Below are 21,968 nucleotides of genomic sequence, written 5' to 3'. Positions count from 1 at the left end.
CAGAGTAATTTCTGAGACAATGTCAAGTTTAAAAAATTAAAATGTTGAACATTTCAGTTCATCTGCAGTAGTGCATTTGGTGTCAGCAGCATGTGAGTTGCTTGGACTTCCCTGCTTCCATCTGTGTCCTGTCTGTGGGTTATCCTCCTACAGCACCCATATTAGTCAGCAATAGCAATTCAATTAAAACAACATTCATTAAATATCTTCAATGGAGAATTGAACTTAAAGTCAGACAGACTTGAGTACAAATTTGGCCCCAGACTAGCTATTTGACTTTGGTAAAATCACTCAATCTCATCTGTATAATGGGGACAATTAAAAAAAAGTGCTTACCTTTCAGGGTTGTGGCAAGAATAAAATAAGGTTATATTTTCAAAGTGATTTGCAAATTTTAAAGCACCATATAAAAGCTAATTGTCATTATTATTATAACGAAGGATATATTTTGTATTTATGAAAGACATAGTTCTTGTTCTCATAGATTTATAGTCTAACTGGAGGTGGGGGATATTACATAGACACATAAATAACTATTTTGAATTGAGACCTGAACCCATAATTTCATTGGCTCTTGATGAGAAAGCTTCTTTTACCAATTCAAATTCAGTCCCTTCTCTGCTACATACTGCCTTGGGGAGTTGCTTGGGAAACTGAGGGATTAAGGCTGAGGCCCACAACAGTAGTAATAGAGTTTGAACCCGGACTTCCCTTGCTACAAGGCAGGCTGTCTATCCTGTATATCAAAACTGCTTCTCCAATGCCATTAAAATATATAACTGCTTTAAAAATGAATGGACAAAGTGTTGTGTGTGTCATTAAAAAAATGGTGGCAATCAGGACAGATTTCTACAAGAAGTGATATTGGAGATGGGCTTTACAAAATGAGGAGCAGTAATTCAATGAGCTGGGGATGGGGAATGGATTCTAGATAGGGGAACAGGATGAACAACCTGGAGAAAAGAAGGTATTACAAGGGAAAGGAAGAGGTCCAATCTTACTACAGTATTAAAGACAAGGAGGAATATAGCAGAAACGGCTGGAGAGGGAGGATAATGTTGGCTTGTGATATGTTTACTCAATCAAAACCAATAAGTATTCATTTATTTTATTTGTCTATTTTATGCCAGACAGTATGCTAGGCAGAGAGGGGAGAATGGCAAAAATGAACCAACCCTTGCCCCAAAAATGAGTGCATGTTCTTAAATGCCTAACAAAAAAAATCTTTGAACTGTATTTTAGTAGGGAATAGGGAGCCAGTGGACACCCCTGAGCAGAAAGATAAGATTGTATCAATACATAAGGAAAATTATTCTGGCAGGAGGAAGAAGAATAGTTTGGAGGGGAGGGAGTGTGGGAAAAAACCTCTTATTACTATTTCAATTGTCCAAATAGAGGCTAATGAACCTAGGACAGAGTCAGTGGACTTAGAGAGGAGACTTAGGTCAAAATCTGGAGGACTTGGTAGTTCATTGAATGGCAGAGGTAAAAGAGATGGAGGAGTCAAAAATAACCTCAATGTTTAAAATCAATCAGCAATACATTAATTACCTATGGCTACAAGGTCCTGGGAATACAAAGACAAGTGAAAGTCTCTGCCCTTGGGGACCCCTATAGCCTAGTCTTAGAGACAAGATATGCATATATGAGGATATAAAAAATAGTTATGGTCCATCAGGGTAGAAGAGGAAGGAAGATGCTCTCACAAAAAAAAAAAACCATGGATGGATTTGGGTCATATCATGGACAAAAATAGTGGTCAGGAGGAGGAGCAACTTTGGGAGCAAAAATAGTCTTTAGATATAGTCCAGAGCAACCAGGTGAAGAGGTTCTGCTGAGAGTAGAAGTGTCTGAGCTAGGTAGGCTTGGAACTCAAAAATCAGCCTGGAGCATTGGGACAAAGGTTTAGGAGTCAGTTGCATGGGGGTAGCAGGTGAAGCCATTTGAATGACTGAAGGGGTGAAGAGAACAGAGAGATGAGAAGGGAAGTTTAGACCTTAGATAAAACACCTTAAGAATACCCTCTATGCAGATCCTAAAAGAAGTCAGGTGAAGCCCAAATAAAACCTGGATTGTAAAAACAATAGACACAATGATGACTATAATAAACCAATCAGCGAGCCCTTATTAAGTAATTATTATGTTCCAAGCATCTTGAAAAATCATAGGAGCGGGATAATCCAAAAATCAAACTGCCCCTGTCCTTAAGGAGCTTACATTCAACTGGAAGAAACAGTTACACATAGAAGTAAACTGCCAGGTAATTTGCAGGAAGGCACTAGTGAGATATCATTATGAACACTGTATAGGAGAAGGCACTTGAGCTAAATCATCTATAGGAAGTCACATGATTCTATTCAATGGCAACGGGCAATGTCATTGTTACACAGTCAAAGGTCCAATCCCTCTTGTCTGTTAATAGTTAAATAATTATTTGGGGGTGTGCAATTTGGGGCAAGGACAAGTGGGGGGGTTGTTAGAGTATTGTTGGTAAGTTTTTGCTAGGTTAAAACAAAATGAGAAAGAAAAGAGAAAAGAAAGGAAGAAATAGAGAGATGGGAAAGAGGGAGGAAGGAAAGAAGGAAAAGACGAAGAAAAGAAGACAAAAGAGGGAAAGAAGAAAGAAAGAAATAGAAAGGAATAAAGAAAAGAAAATGGAAGCAAAGAAGGAAGGGAGGGGGAAGAAAGGAAAGGAGGAAGGAAGAAAAGGAGGGAGGAAGGAAGAAAGGAAGGAAGGAAGGAAGGAAGGAAGGAAGGAAGGAAGGAAGGAAGGAAGGAAGGAAGGAAGGAAGGAAGGAAAAATTAATGTGCATTTTATGATCTGGAGAAAAATTTTACACACTTGAAGATTTTGTAGTTAACCTACCTATAAAACATTATCTAGATTTCCTTTCCTGGTACCTGACTTCTGGAAGAGAGAGACACCTTTTCAATCCACTAGATAGAGGTCAGCCAGACTCCTATTCTAACAAGCCCAGCCCCATTTATTGTGTCCTCAGTAGACTGTTTTAGAAGGGGTTCTCCGACTATCTTTTTTTAATATAATGACAATACTAATAACACTTTATAAAACACTGACTAAGGAAACCAAGGCACAAATGTTTATAATAAAACAGGAGGGTTTTATTTCCCCTATATTCCTCTGCCCTCACAGGTACCTTCTTCCCCATCAATTGCTCCACCAGAAGTACAGAGAGTTAGAGAAATTCAGTCAGACAGTATGAGACCAAGGCTGGGAAGTCTAGAAGGAGTGTCAGACCCGGGAAGGTCCTTAGTACATGGAATATCAGAACTGGAAAGGGCCTTCGAACAGAGAAGGTGAGATCTGGAGAGAACCTTAAAAGGCAAAATGTGAGAGGTATTTGGAACCTTAGAATGGAGAATTTCACAGTAGCAAAACATTTTATAAGCTTTTATTCAAATTCTTTTATTTTACAGAAGAAGAAACTAGGATTCAAGCTTTCCCTAGAACCAGGGGACTGAGGCTAATCAACTATCCATTTATTCCCCACCCCCTTCCTATTAGTCTGAAGTCATCGTCTGCCTCCTCCCTCCCCCCTTCCCAGGCCCAGGAGTGAGAATAGATGTCCTGATTATCTTTTCATCTTCACAGGCAAATTCAACAGCCATGGGAGCTCTATAGGAATCAGGTCAAATGATTTACCAAATAATCCCACTACTTGTCATAATAACCCAGGAAAAGAGAAAGAATGAGGCTGTTTTAATTAGGTACCAACATTTCTCAACCTAAACACTTCTTTGTGCAGAGGGAAGGGAGGTCCTTTTAAAAGTTTAGCTGTTTTGTTTTAAACAATTAAATTATATAGAGAAAGGATGGAGTCAACTGAAACAGAATTTTAGTTGAGCTATTATTTTGGGTCTACAGGGGTGTTTATCTCTTTTTACTGTGAGAGAGTAGGCTGCAACTGTTTGGTATTGGAAGAGGACTCATGGATGCTTTAGAGTTTACATGAATTTAAATCCTGCTAAGAAGAGAAAAGAAAGGGGATGCAGGGGGAAAAGGAAGGAAGGAAGGAAGGAAGGAAGGAAGGAAGGAAGGAAGGAAGGAGGGAGGGAGGGAGGGAGGGAGGGAGGGAGGGAAGGAAGGAAGGAAGGAAGGAAGGAAGGAAGGAAGGGGGAAAAGGAGGAGGCAGAGAAGCAAAGAAAAGATAACCACAGAACAGTTTAGTACTAAGGTCCAGGGGAAAGATACTATAGGGAAAATCCCTGACTTCCCTCAAAGCAAAGATCAGGGGTCTTAATGCTAAATGAGACCTTTTCTGATTATCCCCTTTCCACCTCTTCCCCAATCCTCTCTCTCTCTCTCTCTCTCTCTCTCTCTCTCTCTCTCTCTCTCTCTCTCTCTCTCTCTCTCTCTCTCTCTCTCTCCCTCTCCTAGTCTCCTGCTCTCCCCCTCTCCCTTCCTCCTCCCCTTCTTCCCTCCTCCTCCTCTTCCACCTTCTCATTCTTGTTTCCTTCAAACTAGGACAGTTTGGGCTCCAGTTTCACCTGTGACGACATACTGACGGTGTGACCCTGACTAATCAGTTCATTTCCCACTTTAGACAACTCAGTTGCTTTAGGAAACAAGACTAGAAGTTGTAGAGAAGGCAACTATTTGTATGAGTAGATGGAGTCTTCTCACCTGGGAATTCCTCATGTCAAGAAAAGCTCTCGTTTATCTGTGAATATTTTGTATCCCCATAAAGTTTCTTTTTTGTCTTTTTAACCACAGCATCTGTCAGATTTATAGATCACTTCATATGTATTAGTCTTATCTCGATCTTGTCATATAAGTTCTATAGATTTTATCTCCATTTTATAGCTGAGAAAACTGAGGCTCCAAGATATTAAGTATTTTGCAAAGCATTGAGATGGGGCATTAAGCATTAGTGGCTTCACTTGGACCTTTCTTAAAATTATTACAAAAATCAAATTCTAACACCAGATTTGTCCATCTCTACGGACTTTATTTTGCTTTAGTTTCAGTCTGGGGGTATATTTAAAATAAGACCTTTTATGTTTTAGTCATTCTACTGATGTCTTTTTTTTTTACTTTCTTGATTCAAAGACATAATTTTTCATTAAAATTTGAGTAGGCTCTTTTCTCCTTTACCACACTTTGCTGTTTTTGCTCAATCATGTTTGACTCTTTGTGACCCCTTTTGAGGTTTTATTGGCAAAGATCCTGGAGTATTTTGGCATTTCCTTCTCCAGATCAGTTTACCGATGAGAAAACTGAGGCAAACTGAGCAAAGTGATTTACCCAGGCTCACATAACTAGGATCTATATGCAGCAGGATTTTGAACTCAGGAGGATGAGTCTTCCTGATTTCAAACCTAGTGCTCTTGGTTTTTGCCTTCATTCTGGAAGAGGACTGTGACATCAGGGAGGTGATGTCATGACATGCACATGAATTGGATTTGAGTAGGGGGAGGGTGCAAATTCACCAATCTCACTTTCTCCTCCAGAGCCACCTGGGTCCAGTGGCCAGCTATGGATCTGGATGGCTGAAGATAACCTTAAATTCAAGGCAATCAGGGTTAAGTGACTTGCCAGGGTCACATAGTAAGTATTAAGTGTCTGAAGTCACATTTGAATCTGACTCCAGAGTCAGTTCTCTATCCACTGTGCCTCACAGTTGCCCTTTTACCACACTAGTGGAATTAGTGACTCTAGTCTAATAACCTCTTAAGTTCCAGAGAAAGATAGCATAATATATCAGGGAAATTTTTGGAAGGAGAGAAATATCTCAGTTTTGCCAGAACTGATGTATTTAATTCTGTCCACTAAATGTGTACAACTATGATATAATTCTAGCCTCAAAGTCTCTCTGGAAACTCATGCTACTAACGGTAATCACTATTTCTAATTGACAACAAAATTGGAATTTCACTTGCAGAAGAATATGCTTTGTAAATTATAAGGCTAGGCTGATTTCAAAATTATGTACAGCTAGGAAAAAGAAAACCTAGATCAAAAGGCAATGGAAAATCCCACTGAGAGTCACTGCACATCAGTGTTGTCTTTCATGTTCAAAGATGATTAAAATCTTCAATAAATATTTTTCCATGGAAAAAAAGAGATAAAATGGGGTTGAAGGACCTCAGTTCAAATCTTACCTCATACATTTACTACCTGTGTGATTTGGGGCAAATGATTCAATTTTTCTGAGTGTCAGTTTACTCGTCCATAAAATGAGGAGATAGAACTACATGACCTCTCAGGTTCTCCCAACTGTTAGTCTACAATCTTATGACTCCAGAAAAGAGTCAAAGGGAGAATTTGAACCGAGTTGATCAGATAGAGCACACTCTATCCACCAAGTCATATTACCAGTTGATTCCATTTATCTCACTTTTCTCTGGAATTTTAAATTTATAATCATGGCCATTTTGTCTATATTCCCACCTACTACAGAGGCTTCATATGACCTTAAGAAAGCAAGGAGAATATACCCAAAGGCAAGGACTTTCCCCAACCACCTACCTCAAGAGTTTCTCACTGAGGGAAATAAGCAATCACTGCCCACAAGGAATTTCTATCCTACTGATCTGAATGTGAAGATGATGGAGATCAGTTTCCTCATTTGTATAATAAGGAAGTCTGAAGAGGAACTGACAAGAGGCTAGGGAGTTAGGGAACATTCAGTATAAGTGAAGAGAAAAATAAAATTTTACCAACCTTTCTTGATCCTTGAGGGGAGCCCTTCACACTTGAATATCCTTAATCATTAAAAAAAAAAATTTTGTGTGGCTCTTGTGTCCCTGGAATTGATTAGCTCAGTGGGTTTGGTCAGAATGCTAATATAGACAGAGGTCACTGATTTGATCTCATTGTGGGGGGGTGTTACAATAATAGTTAATAATAATAGCTAACAATAGTTCATTTGATTCAGGCCTAGGGACATTTTAGGCCCCTAATGTTCATGTGGTTCCCTTTTCTAGGGCTTTAGAGAGTTTATTTTAAGTGAAAAGTTATTAGTTCAATCACAATTGCTCTGAGCCCCCAGTTATGAAAAATTTCTAACATTTTGGCAGAGATCAGCCTCTCAGCTTAAATTTACATTTAATTCTATCTCTATGAATTCTTTGAGGTTGACACAAAATTCAGATTACTTGAAACATTTGGGTAAAGACACAGATTATTTTATTATGTTTATAGATAGACAGGCACCTGGAGGTTATAAAATACCGGGTTTTATTATAGCGTATGAGGACGTACAGCACCTGGAAGGAAAGTTGGAGAAAGAGCAAATTTTTCTCAGAATCTTCCTCAGTCCTTAAACAGGTTTGTTTTATACTGGTGGAGTCAGCCTTTGTCCTCATGAATGTTATGGCCCTCTTCATATCTCCCTTGGGTAAAAGCTCAGTCCTACCTTTTCTTTGTCATTTCTCTGATTTCGCCAAGTTGCTGATGGCTAAACTCTATCTGACTCTACTTCCTCTCTGCTTTCAGAAACTCGGCATACCCCAACTACCTTCTTTTCTTATGAATTCATACTCTTGATTAATTCAAGTCAACAGACTTTTATTAAACATCTGTTTTGGATCAGACACAATGCAAAGCACAGAGAATTCAAAAACAAAAATGAAATATTCTCTGTCTTCAAAACATTTGCCTTACATTCAATGGGGGAAACAATATACATACAGATAAATAAATACAAAATACATTTAAAAATTTCGAGGTCAGTAATGCTTAGGAGAACTAAAAACTACCTAGAATAGGAGGTAGCACCTGAGTAGAGAGTTGAAAAAAGCTAGAGATTCCAGGTGGACTAGAGAAAGAGAGTATTCTAGATGGTATAGTGGGTAGAGCACCAGCCCTGAAGGCAGAAGGACCTGAGTTCAAATTTATACTTACTAGCTATGTGACTTTGGGCAAGTCATTTAACCCTAACTATCTCACATCTAGAGTCATCTCCAGTCATCCTCATCCACATCTGGCTACAGAATCCAGATGGCTCCAGAAGAGTAAGTGAGGCTGGTGACAGCACAGCAGCCCCTCGCTCAAATCCAATTCACAGGCATTTCATGGCATCACCTCCCTGATAGCATGGCCTTCTTCAAAAACAAAGGACACACATCACTTAATCATCAATTCTAGGTAGAGATGACAGCCAATGAAAAATCAAGTAGGCAGAAGATGAGAAGTCATCTTGGGGAACACTAAAGTAAGTAAACAGTAAAGTAAGTCAGTTTGGCTGAAATATAGTTCGTGAGGAGGAAGAAGGTGTAACATCCTGGAAAAGTACGGTGAAGTCAAATCATGAAAAGGCTTTACCTGCTAAAGAATTGTATTTCAATCTAGAAGCAATAGAGAGTCAGTGAGTCTTCTTAAGTAAGAGAGTGATATAGTCAGATATTTTGAAGCAATAATATACTCTATGGAGGAAATTCAACATTGTTATTAATACCAAACTCTGGAATGGGAGCACTAGGTTATGGAATCTGCAATATCCCACAGGATTGGAGGCATCATAGATGCATCTACTTCTTCATGAGGTCTTAGAAAAGAAAGGGGAAGGAAAGCTAGGTGTCATGGAGTCAAGAATTTCTAAGAATTTTCATTGATAAAAATTGCTAATGCTCATTGCTGTCATTCAGTCATTTGAGGTCTTCATGACCCCCTTTTTGGTTTACTATCAAGAATACTGGAGTGGTTTGCCATTTCCTGTTCCAGCTCATTTTACAGATGAGGAATTTCCCATTTCCAATTCTTGAAAATTGAGGCAAATAGGGTAAAGTGACTTGCCCAGGGTCACATATCTAGGAATGGTTGAGGGAAGATTTTAACTCAGGTGTTCTAGCTGCCCCACTGATACTCGTTACCTTTCACTAGAGATTGAAAAATGAAGCATATCTGAGGAAGACAGAGGACTTGATCAATATGAGTCAATGATATTATCTAGAAATTCAGTGCTCCCCCAAAAAAATCAAAGCTCATATTTAGACTGTTTTTTATTTAACCTTTTTTTCAGGTTTTTGCAAGGCAAATGGGGTTAAGTGGCTTGCCCAAGGCCACATAGCTAGGTCATTATTAAGTGTCTGAGACCGGATTTGAACCCAGGTACTCCTGACTCCAGGGCCAGTGCTTTATCCGCTGCACCACCTAAGCCGCCCCTAGACTGTTTTAACAAATGTGTATTTGATTTCACTAGTAGGAAATATTTCATAATATTTAGAGTTGACCACAAACTGAATGGACTTTCTTGGAAGGTGGTGAGTTCCACTCTTCCATTCCCTGAGTCTTTAACAGATGTTGATGATGATATTTGCCCTTCATTCTCAAAGAAGAACAAGACATCAGGAAAGCGATGCCAAAACAAGCACATGAATTGGATTTGAGAGAGTGAAATCTGTGCTAAGTCACCAGCTTCACTTTCTGTCTCAGAGCCATCTGAGTCCAGTGACCAGACATGAATCAGGATGACTGGAGATGATCCTGGGCAATCAAGGCAATCAAGGTTAAGTGACTCCCATCCTCCTCACTTCAAGGCCACTATCACTGCCCATTTATCCAGTGGGAGCAGCTACGTGGTGGAGTGAATAGAGCACCAGCTCTGGAATCAGAAGGAACTGAGTTCAAATTTGACCTCATATTCTTTACTAGATGGGTGACCTTGGGCAAGTCACTTAATCCCAATTGCCTTGCATCCTAATTCATGTTTGGTTACTGGACCCAGATGGCAATGGTGGAAAAAGTGAAGCTGGTGACTTAGAACAGGACCCTCCTCGCTCAAATCCAATTCTTGGGCTTGTCATGGCATCACCTCCCTGATGTCATGGTCCTCTTCAAGAATGAAAGACAAGGGGTGGCTAGGTGGTGTAGTAGATAAAGCACTGGCCTTGGAGTCAGGAGTACCTGGGTTCAAATCCAGTCTCAGACATTTAATAATTACCTAGCTGTGTGGCCTTGGGCAAGCCACCTAACCCCATTTGCCTTGCAAAAACCTAAAAAAAAAAAAATGAATGAAAGACAAACATCCTGGATGACCCACTGTCAAAATGTTTTCGTTCTTGACCAGAGGACTTCTTAGGTTCTGTGATTCTTTTATTCTGTTGAGTTTCTCCTGAAATGTGATTCCCATCACCTCCCAATGGATTATAATAGCTAATATAGCACATTATGTTATATATAAAAAACATATAACATTAGCTATCATAATTGCATATGTATACAATATATTATATTATATTATATTATATTATATTATATTATATTATATTATATTATATTATGTTATGTTATGTTATGTTATGTTATGTTATGTTATATTATTATTATATCATATCATATCATATTTATATAAAATATTATATATGTATACAATGTATATGTATATGTATACAATTTTTGAGTTCCAAAATTTTGAGATCTACTCCTCCTCCTCTACCCCTTGAAAGGAAAGCATTATTATATCAGTTATACATGTGAAGTCATGCAAAACTTATTTCCATATTAGCCGTGTTATAAAAGTAAATACACACAAAATACACATATAAGAAAAATAAAGTGGAAACAAATGCTTCCATCTGCATTCAGAGTTCATAAGTTTTCTCTCTCGATTGTACAGCATTTTCCATCTTGGATCCTTTGGAATTGCAAAGATCCTCTTTAACCCCTTGCTTCCAAACTGAACATTCAGTTCCCTTCCTGTCAGTGAAGAGAATGTAATAATATTGCCCTTAGCCCACTCTGCAGACCAACTAAACTAGCCTTATGGTTGCTCCTCACACAAAACATATCTTCTGTCTCCAGTTATCCAATAAACATTCAATCCCCATTAGGCACTAATCCCTGTGATAAGTGTTAAGGATACATAGAAAGGGAAAAGAGGGTCCTTGACCTTGAGGGATTCAGATTATGGAGCAAGGGGCGGCTAGGTGGTGCAGTGGATAGAGCACCAGCCCTGGAGTCAGGAGTATCTGAGTTCAAATCCAGCCTCAGACACTTAATAATGACCTAGCTGTGTGGCCTTGGGCAAGCCACTTAACCCCACTGCCTTGTAAAAACTAAAATAATAATAATAATAATTAAAAACAGATTATGGGGCAGCCAACATGCAAACTATATACAAGCACCATATGTACAGATGAATTGGAAATAATGGATGGAGAGAAGAGGGATCAGGAAGGGCTTCCTAGAAAAGATGGAATTCCATTCCTTTGCCCAATTAGATGATGTCCTTGCCTGGATTATAGTCTCTCTTCACCTCCACCTCTTACAATCCCTTCTTTTCTTTAAGACTCTCTCTAGTGAAGGCTCCTACATAAAGCCTTTCCTAAAAGGAAAAAGAAGACAAGTTTAAATCTGGACTTATTTACTAACTGTGTGATCCAACACAAATCATTTAACCCTGTTTGTCTCAGTTTCTTCATCTTTCAGATGAGCTGGAGAAGGAAATGGCAAGCCACTCCAGTATCTTTGTCAAGAAAACCCCATGGTGGGATCCTGAAGAATTGGACTTGACTGAAATGACTATGCCAAGATAAACCCCAAAAGTCAGATATCATTGAAACTACTGAACAACAAAAAGAAAAACCAGTTGACTGTGAGTTTCTTGAGAGCAGAGCCTATCTTTTGACTTTGTTTGCATCCCTCATACTTAGTTCAATCCCTAGCAACATGCTTAATAAATATTTATTGACTGACTGACCTACTTTCCTCAGCTTCTCACAAAATTGCCTTGTATTTACTTTGCAATATAACCATATGTTTGCTCTTTAGAATGTTAGCTCCTTGAGGGAAGGAATTCTTTTTTGCCTTTCTCTTTATCTCTAGCTCTTAGAGAGTTTCTAGTTCATAGTATATCACTTAATATGGAGTTTTTGAATTGGCTCTCCCAGTAGAATTTCAGTTCCTTGGACTCAGGGACAGTCTTTGCCTTTCTTTTTAATCCCAGTTTAGCATTTGTTTAATATCAGGGATTATTATCAGCTTGATACTCTTACTAGATTGTAAGCTTCTTGAGGGATTCAATGACTCTCTCTCCAGTGCCTGGATATAGCAGATGCTTTATTAGTATTTGTTGTTGGATTAATAGAAATGTCTTTTTCTCTGCTAACCTTCCACAGCTCAGTACTACCCAGGTAAAATGAAAATGCATGGTAAAGGTCCTTCTTGGAGTCCATGTTAGAGGCAGAGTTAGCATATAGGACAATAAAGAATAAAAAGCTGATCTATATGTGATCTATACATTTGCAAAGTGTTTTATAAACATTTTTTCATTTGATTCTACCAGCAAAAAGGAAGTAAAAGTTGAGAAGAGACTAAGTACCTACTATATGCTACTCTAATCGCTTAATAAATATTATCTCATTTGATACCCACAATAGCCCAGGGAGAGAGGCACGATGTTCATCCTCACTTTACAGTTGAGGAAAATGAGGCAGATTTGCCATGGGTCACATAACTGGAATTTAAAGCCCTTAGCTTCCAATAACCCTGCAACATATATACTATAGGTATGGCTCTCTGAATTTTACAAATGAGAGTCTTAGAGAAGAGGAGGCACCCACTCAAGATAACTCGGCTAAGGAGACTCAGAGGTGGGGTGGTTTCTCCTGACTTCAAATTAGGTTCATTTTCCACTCCAGCATGCAGCTTCTAAACAAATAGAAGAGAACAGATTTTGAAAGCTGAAATAAGGCCATATTTGGAAGACAAAGATAACACTATTGACCCAATAGTGGGCAAAATGTAGACATTGCTTCTACAATCTTGAAAACCTATTTCCAGTAGACAGGGAATCTAACATAATGGAAAGAGCTTCTCCATAGGTCCTCAAATACACAGCAAGAATTTTCTCATGAGTTCAGGACGTGAAGAAACAATGGGACTATCTCTCATCTTCCTACAATTGGCAGAACGAGTCCCAGAGAGAGTACAGTAGCTATAAGAGAAGGTGGAACTCTAGTAAAAAATTCAACCTGGGCCCCAAAAGACAGTTGGAAATTTGCTCTTGTCATCTCCCCCTCCCTCTACATGCAAATAAACACATTTCAGCTCTCACCTTCCCCATTCCTAAAATAAGGGATTTGATCCACATTAACTACCTCTCTAGGATCTGTCTGCCATGGGGATGAGGTTATATGGGGAAGAATGATGAATTTAGTGCCCAAAAATCCCTTAGGGAAAAGAATTTTGCAAAAGCAGATCTCATCTAACATGTTCATTGGAACTGACAGGTATATCACCTGCCAAGTTTTTAAACATGGCCCTGAATTAAACAGTGGGAAGAAAATAGACAGGAATCATGTGTAAGGATCTTGAAGGGAACTGGGGATTCCAAGAGGCCATGGTAAAGATTGAAGTCACTACAGGCATAAGGGATAGCTTTGCAAAGGTTTGTAGGTAGGAAATGGGATATTGTGAGACAGATTTCAAAGGGCTTTAAATAGCCCACAGAGAACTTAGTATATTCTTTTTACGTTTCTTTATTTTTCTCTCTATTTCAGTCTTTTGTTCTCTATTTTTCTTTCTTTCTCTATGTCTCCATTTCTCTGTGTGTGTGTGTGTGTGTGTCTGGCTGTTTCTTTCTGTTCCTCTATAGGTATCAATCCTTTGTCCCTATCTCTATTTCTCTATCTGTTTTAATATTTTCCATCCATCTGCCTTTGAATTTCTCTCTCTCTCTCTCTCTCTCTCTCTCTCTCTCTCTGTGTGTGTGTGTGTGTATCTCTATCTTTTGGGGTCTGTTTCTCTCTTTCTGTCTCTGTTTCTCTTTGTCTTTCTGTGTTTTATCCTTCTGCTTTTGTCTTTTTTCCTTTCCTTCCTTTTCTATTGCACAATGATAGCTGTTTGCCTTCTTCTCTGTCTTAATCATTTGGGTTTTATTATCATTTAAAAATAAAATAATATCAGGAAAGATGGGAAAGTATAAACCACCAAATAGAATCTTATGTAGGGAGGCCATTTTTTACCACAACCCTTCTTTCAGCTCCCAGCTCTCTGGAGCCAGGACTCAGTGATTCCTTCCCAGTCTCTCTCTTTTTCTCTCACGGAGTTGTAATTCTTAATAAGATCGGGCTGTTAAAAGCCATCGATTCCACCCCGGATCACTCTTTTTGTCCCCCCACCACACCACACACACACACACACACACACACACACACACACATTCACTCCCCATCTTTCCTCCTGTATTGAAATAAATACCATAAAAAGTGTGACGCCCCACTGTGGTCTGAACTAATATTTAAAATGCAAAATCACTGTGGAGGGGTCCCCCCCTCCACCCTTGTCTTGCAGTAAAAAGATATAAACAGAATAAATTACCTCTCTAGCACGGATTATGAGAATACCCATCTCCTGACCTGAATTTTAAGTCTTCCCTCCCTTGTAGCTCCATACTCTGATGATTTATGGAAAGCCAGTGGCTTCTCTGCATATTTTCTCTGTTCAGCCAAGTGATAGAGTTTACCCTTCCTATACCATTAAAGATATTAACAACTGGACTACCTATCACTGCAAATGAGCCATTGTGATGATGAACTGAAATTTCAATAGAGCTTCTTCAAGAGTAGGCACATGAGCTCTCCTTCTCTGACTGGCCCCCAGCCCTGCAAGGCCTTGCTCTCTGCCACTTGTTCCCTAATTTCCTTTCAGAGTTGAATAGGTCCCGAGAGCCTACATTAGTGTTTTCAGAGCTTTGGGACAAGGGGGGGGTGGTATCTGAGCCCAGTGATGTGGGTGTACTTCATAGGATCATTCATTTAATGCTTAAAAGAATCATTAATTCTAACCCCCTCATTATACAAAGGATAGAAAAAATGAATACCTAGGAAGATCCAATGACATACCCAAGATCATATAGGCAGGAAATGTCAAAGGTGGGAGTTCAGCCTACTTTGAAGCTCCCAGAGCCATAACAAAAGCAAATAGCCCAAGCTATGTCCTGGACAAATGACCCAAAGAATTCTTTCATATAAGGTACCCAGTGAGTACAGAGATCATGGGATACCATTGAGATTTCTTTTAGAAAGGTCAATACTTGTATTAGGGGAGGGGTGAGGGGTGGTATTCATTCCAGTCCCAAGTTCTGTAGCTACCTATTTCAACTAACTAATCTTATCAAAAAAAAAAGTTTAAGTGGTAAAATGGCATCTTGAACGGAACATCAGCCTAAGTCAGGAAGAACAAGTATTATCTCTGAGATATATTGATTGTATGACCCTGGACTAGTCACTCCTTAAGAACAGAAATCTCATAGCAGACTCCCAATCTACAGTTTCTTCCCAGGCTCAGCTCAAGTGTCCTCACCACCAATTCCCTTGTATATTTGTCATATGCTCTTTCTTCTGGAGAGACTCAAACTCAGGAACTTTAGGCCTTTCACTTTTGTTTTTGTTTTTTCCAGCACCTAGCATAGGGACCAGCATATAGAGGTGCTTAATAAGTTTAGGTGGTTGATTGGGGTTTCTCTATGAAATCATGGAGGAAAAACCCCAAGGTGCCAAGTTCTGTTGTTGGAAAGGGACATTGCTCACCAAGAATTTCCTACACTGATAAAGTTCTTACTGATTCCCCGCAACTGCAAGTGCTCTCCATCCCAAGTTACTTCATATTTAATTCATATATGTATCAAACTTTTATTCTTGTGGAACATATTTTGCATGTGTTTGTTTTCTCCATCATTAGAATGAAAACTCATAACTGCTTATTTTCACTCTTGGTGTTTGTGCATCACACTCACCATAAAGACTTACCATAGAGTTGATTCACTGCTTTAAGAAAGACTTTTTTGGTTTGTTGGGAAAAACCCAACCAACAGTAAGATGCTAAGCTCCCAATGTATATGGGGCCATCTCCAGGCATCTTGATATCTACATTGCCACAGACCTAGATGACTTCAGAGGAGAGGGTGAGAATGGTGACTTGGCCTAGTTCTTCCTCACTTAAATTCAATTCACTTGCAAGTCTTAGTATCAGCTTCCTGATGTCATCAATCCTCTTCTAGAAGGAAGGAAAACCAGCAACAACACATCCACATTCAACACATTCACAGCTTCTGTTGACCCCACCCTAGCTACAATTCTGAAAGCATCTACCAATAAAGACCAAGAAGCTGAGGGATTTAGATGAAGTCTATTTTTTCTATTCTTTATCTCAGGAAAGAAACCTAAAGTAAAGTGAAAATTAATCACATGGAATTCAGAATCAGCAGAGACCTGGGTTCAAATTTTGACTTGGCTGCATATCAGTTGTGTGGTCATGGGCAAGACATTTCAAAGCTTTATTCTATTCATCTGTAGAATGGGAATAATCCTCCCCAAGATTTCTATTTGTTGTGAGGCACTATTTTGTAAATCATAAAATGCTGGATTAATTTTAACCATTTTTTGCTTGGTCTCTTAGATCAAACAGAAGATAACCTTTCTCTGTGCTGAGGTCAAATCTTCCATTTGTACCCTTTTTTCCACCCCTCCACTTTTATTCTGTCTTCCAACTGATACCTAAACACACATATATATGTTTATAGATAGAGATAGAGACAGAGACAGAGACAGAGACAGAGAGATAAAGATAGAGATAGAGATAGAGATAGAGATTAGAGAGAGAGAGAGATTAGAGAGAGAGAGAGAGAGAGAGAGAGAGAGAGAGAGAGAGAGCCAGGTAACTCCAAACCTAAAATCAAAAAAACTAAACTTGATTCCACCATCTTTTATTGTCATATATCTCTTCTCATTTCTCCTCCCAAGTTCCCATCTACACTCTTTGTCACCATTTCCTTACTTCTTCCTGCACAATTCCAGAATATGGGAGCTGTAGGACCACAAGGACTATCCAATCCAACCCCTACCAAAAAAAGAATTCCTTTTCAAATGGCATGCCATATCTTTTGAGTGCTTTAAGACCTCTGAGAAGAGGGAACACACCACCTAAAGCAATTCATTATACTACTGGATAATTCTATTGTTAGAAAGTTTTCCCTGGACATTAAACTTAAATTGATCTAATTTCTCGTAGTTCTGTCCTTTAGAAGCAAACAGATCAAACTTCATTCTATATCCTTTTGACAGCCAGCTCTTCACATACCTGAAGATAGCTACCCTGTCATTACAGAGTCCTTTCTTCCTCAGAATAACAATGCCCACTCCCTTTAGCCCACTGTAGTATTTCCAGCCCTATCACTTCACTAAAATTTCTCTCTTCAATATTGCCAGTTATCTCTTAACTGGGAAATACCATGCATCTTCTGCGGGCACATCATAATGATTTCTCTATAGCTTTTGACACTGTTGACCACCCTCTTCTCTTGTTTTTCATGGTATGGGTCCTGCCTGCCTGACTAATTGTCTGACCACTACTTCTGAGTCTATTTCACTAGATCATCATTCATATCTAATCCCTTATCTGGGAGTGTTCTGTCTTGGGTCCCATTATTTACTTTCTTTCGACTTTCTCTTCTTGTGATCTCTACTCTTATAGGCTCATTTATCATCTTTATGCATATAACTTCAAAATCTATATTTCTATTCATAATTCCTTCTTTGAACTCTACTCCAGCATTGTATAACCGCTCTCTCCACCCTTCTAATCTCTCCTCGTTCCAATATATCTTCCATACAGCTACCTACTTAATATTCTTTACATACAGATCTAACCATGCACTCTCCAACTCAAACATTTTCCCATGGCTCCCTATTGCTTCTGAAGTAAAAGACAAAGTTTGATGTTTGAAACCCTCTGCTCTGGTCCCTACCTTCCTTAACAATTTTATTTCATATTCTTGCCCTTTTCATACTCTACAATCCACCCAAGTCCAGACATGAGTAGTTATTCTCCAAGCTTAGCATGCCATCTTCCAATTCTGTGTGTTCTCATCGGGAGGAACCTAGATGCAAATGCTCCTCACCTCATGAAATCATAGACACAGAGCTGGAAGAATGCTCAGAGAACATCTAAATCAATCCCTTAGTGAGAAAGCTAAGTCTCGTCCAAGGTTACCAGGTGCTAAGTACAGGAGCTAGACCTGGAACCCAGGTCTTCTGACACAAGAGCAAGGATTTTTCTCACTGTTTTATCTTCCACTCTTGTCTTCTATTATGATTTTTTTTTAGGTTTTTGCAAGGCAAATGGGGTTAAGTGGCTTGCCCATGGCCATACGGCTAGGTAATTATTAAGTGTCTGAGACCGGATTTGAACCCAGGTACACCTGACTCCAGGGCCAGGTGCTTTATCCACTGCGCCACCTAGCCACCCCTTCTATTATGATTTGAAACAAGGATTAGACCTTACAAGAGACCTTTATTGACCCTGACCTGGAAGGGGGGGTGGGAAATTATTGCTTTCTATCTCCTCACATTGCATTAAATTCAATTAATCATCAACAGAATGTATCACCCCCAGTCCAAAATAGAATCTAAATCCTGGAAGGCAGGAGTTATTTCATTTGGTCATTGAATCTTTAACAGTCTACAACATGCATTGATTTAATGCCTATTGTATGCTAAGCACTAGAACTGCAGAGAAAGTCAATAATAGCCCCTGTTCTCAAAGAGCTGACATTCTAATGGAGGGGATAATGAATAAATAACCAGATAAATATTAGAAATACACAGAATCAGTGAAAGGCAATCTCAGGGGGAAAGAAACTGTGTACAGTCTCCTGTACTGGGAACACTTGATTTGAGTCTAAAGGGAAGCTGGGAAAACAGGAGGCTGAGAAGAGGGAATAAAAAATAATTTATGTTTGTCCTTCATTCTCAGAGAAGACCACGACATCAGGGAGGTGATGACATGATAAGCATGTGAACTGGATTTGAGTGAGGGGAGTTATGCTAAGTCCCCAGCCTCACTTTCTCCTCCAGAGCTATCTGGGCCCAGTGGCTAGATATGAATTGGGACAACTGGAGATGGCCCAGAATGCATGTGGTACAGATGATTCAAAGGCAGAGAAGTCAGGAACTGCAGGAAAGATGGAATAACTGGGCCATAGAGTTCAGAAGAAGGGAATCAAGTCTAAGAAGCCTGGAAGAGGTAATAAGATGCCAGATATTAAGGGCTTTAATAAGGAAATAGATTAGTTTATAACTGATGCTGGGGGAGTGGTCATCGGCAGCCAATAGAGTTTATTGAGTGAGAGTGATAGGCAACATGCTCAGAATTGCATTTCAGAAAAAATCACTTTGGAAGTTGAGTCAAAGATGATTTGGAATGGGGAGAAGCTTGAGAAAAGAAACCCAACCAGAATCCTATTGCAAAGGATTATTTCAAAAGTCTAAGCATGAGTTAATGAGAACCTGCACCTCAGTGGTGGTAATGTCAGAGAAGAGAAGGAAAGGTGACTAGTGTTATTATGAAGGCAGAGAGTACAAGACTTGGCAACAGATTGGATATGTAAAGTGGGAAGAAAGACATGAAGAGAAGGGGAATGAAGGAAAACATGAAAGGAAGGGAAGGGGAGGGGAAGAGAGGAGGAGTGGGGAGGGGAGGGAAAGATAAAAGAATGGGAAAGAAAGGAAAGGGAAGAAACAGGGGCAGCTAGGTGGCACAGTGGATAAAGCACTGGCCCTGGAGTCAGGAGTACCTGGGTTCAAATCTGGTCTAAGACACTTAATAATTACCTAGCTGTGTGGCCTTGGGCAAGACACTTAACCCCATTTGCCTTGCAAAAACCTAAAAAAAAAAGGGGGAAAGGGAAGAAACCATAAAGGCAAATCGGAAGAAAGATAAAAGGAAGGGAAGGAAATAACCAATTGTAATTGTGTTAAGTAATGTGTCAAGAGCTTTTTATAGATATTATCTCATTTGATCCTCATAATAACCCTGGAAGATGGGTGCTATTACAGTTGAAGAAACTGTAAAATGAAAATAGTAAGAGATTAGATAACTTACTTAGGGTTACACAGCTAGGAAGCACATGAAGCTGAATTTGACCTCAGATGTCCTAGCACTCTATGCACTGCTTAGAGAAAAGTCCAGAATGACACCAAACTTGTTAGTTGTATGACTGGTAGAATGGGAAGCAACTATATGAAAGTTGAAAAGAGGGAAAGGTTTGAAGGGAAAGATAATGAGTTCCATTTTGCATGTGTTGAGTTTGAAATGTCTATGGAAAATCCAGTTCGAGATGTCCAAAAGACCACTGGGGTGTCAAGACTATAGACAGTTATTCCTACACTCTCTAGTGCTTTTAGTAGGAATGGGTGATGTATTTTGTCAAAAGCTTTTTCAGCACAGAGAAGAAATTAAGAAGGGATATAGAGGTCTGAGAATCCTCTGCATAGAGATGATCACTGAGCCCACAAAAGCGTATGAGATCACCAAGCAAACGACAATATTATCAGAACAGAACTTTGGAAGAAACACAATGTTAGTGAGCTTGACTCGGATGAAGAAGGAATGACCAGACAAGTAGGAAGACGAGCAGGAGAGAATGGTGTCATGAAAATTGAAAGAGAAGACGGTGTCAAGGAGAACATGAGGATTAATAGTGCGGAAGGCTGCAGAAAGCTCCAACATGTGGAGGATGGAGAAAAAGTCATTAGATCGGGCAATTAAGAGACTATTGGTGACTTTAGAGAGAGCAGCTTTACTTAAATGAAGATGGGAGCCAGATTGTAAAAGTTTTAGCACTAAATGTGAGAAGAGGGAGTGAAGGCATTGAATATAGTCAGCTTTCTCAAGGATTTTAATAGAGAAGGGGAGGAAGGATAGAGCATGGTAGAATCACATAGGGGTTTATGAAGGCTGGGAGAGACACGGGGGTATTACGGGGGTATTTGTAGGCAACAGGGCAGGAACCAGTAGACAAAGAGAGATTGAAGATAAAGATTGATGATTACAGAGGGGGCAAGCTGGATGAACTGAGATCAAGGGTGCATGTAAATGGGTAAGAACAAAGTCCACCTATTCATGAGAGAGATATATATGAGGGAGGAAATAGTGGGAGAATTCATCTGAATGATATGAGAGGAAGAGGAGACAAAAAGAAATTCCTGGGAGCAATGGGGGAGGTTAGAGGAAGGAGGAAGAGATTTATAGTAGCTGCTGGGATGAGTGAGAGAGAGAACCAATTAGGGAGGTATAAAAGGATTGACTTACTGCAATGAGGGCCCAGCTGAAGTTATGTAACATAAATTTGAAATGGACCCAGATAGTACAATTTTGTGACTCTTCAGCTCTACGCAAACAGCACATGAATGAAGATAGAGGCTGGTAAGACTAATCCCAAACTGAGTTCCCTAAGACATGATTCTTAATAGTATAAGGAGATAAGGGATTTAGTGTAAAGTTGAAATGACTCACCAAAAGGTCAATATAAGAAAGGGATGAACATGTTGGGTTGTTGATCTAGAAAAGAACTGAGGACTAAAGGAATTGGAAGTCTGAATAAGAAGTAAGAAGAGGGTTAGAGGTCCTAAAGCAGAGGTAAAAATGGAATGATAAAAGTTATGAACAGATAAAGGAAATTCGGAGTTCTTGAACATGGAAGCAGAAAACTTGTGAGTGATGGATGATAAGACCAGTAGCATGACCATTTCTGGCTGGAGCTAGGGTAGAGGAGTAAATCATGAAAAGTGACTAACTTAAAGAACTGGGAGGTGTATGATAAAAATGTCCCCTAGCACAAGGGGAAAGAATGGGAGGAGAAAAATTAAGCCAAGAACTGAACTCTTCTCCAGGAAAGGAAGGAGAATTTCCTGGGAGTCAATGGATAATAGTCATCAGAAACGGAACTGAGCGATCTATGTAAATTGTAGGAACCTCAAAGTAGGAGAAATTGTTGATTCTAAATAGTTATGACAAAAAAGGAAATGGCAATAAGAGGCAAGAAATATTTAACTCCTCCAACAACAGCCAGTGAGTAGAGGAAGGTATGAGGGAAAGTAAGCCATGGCTGGAGAGGGCGTCCCGGAATGCTGTGACATCATGGAGAAGTTGGGTCTCAGTGAGAGCTAGCAGGCAGAGCGAGTGAGAAAAGAAAAGGTTTAAGATAAAAGCAAGTTTGTTCATA

Source organism: Macrotis lagotis, chromosome X (assembly GCF_037893015.1).
Source record: "Macrotis lagotis isolate mMagLag1 chromosome X, bilby.v1.9.chrom.fasta, whole genome shotgun sequence".
In the NCBI taxonomy this organism is placed as follows: Eukaryota; Metazoa; Chordata; class Mammalia; order Peramelemorphia; family Peramelidae; genus Macrotis; species Macrotis lagotis.
Note: the sequence above shows the minus strand (reverse complement) of the source record.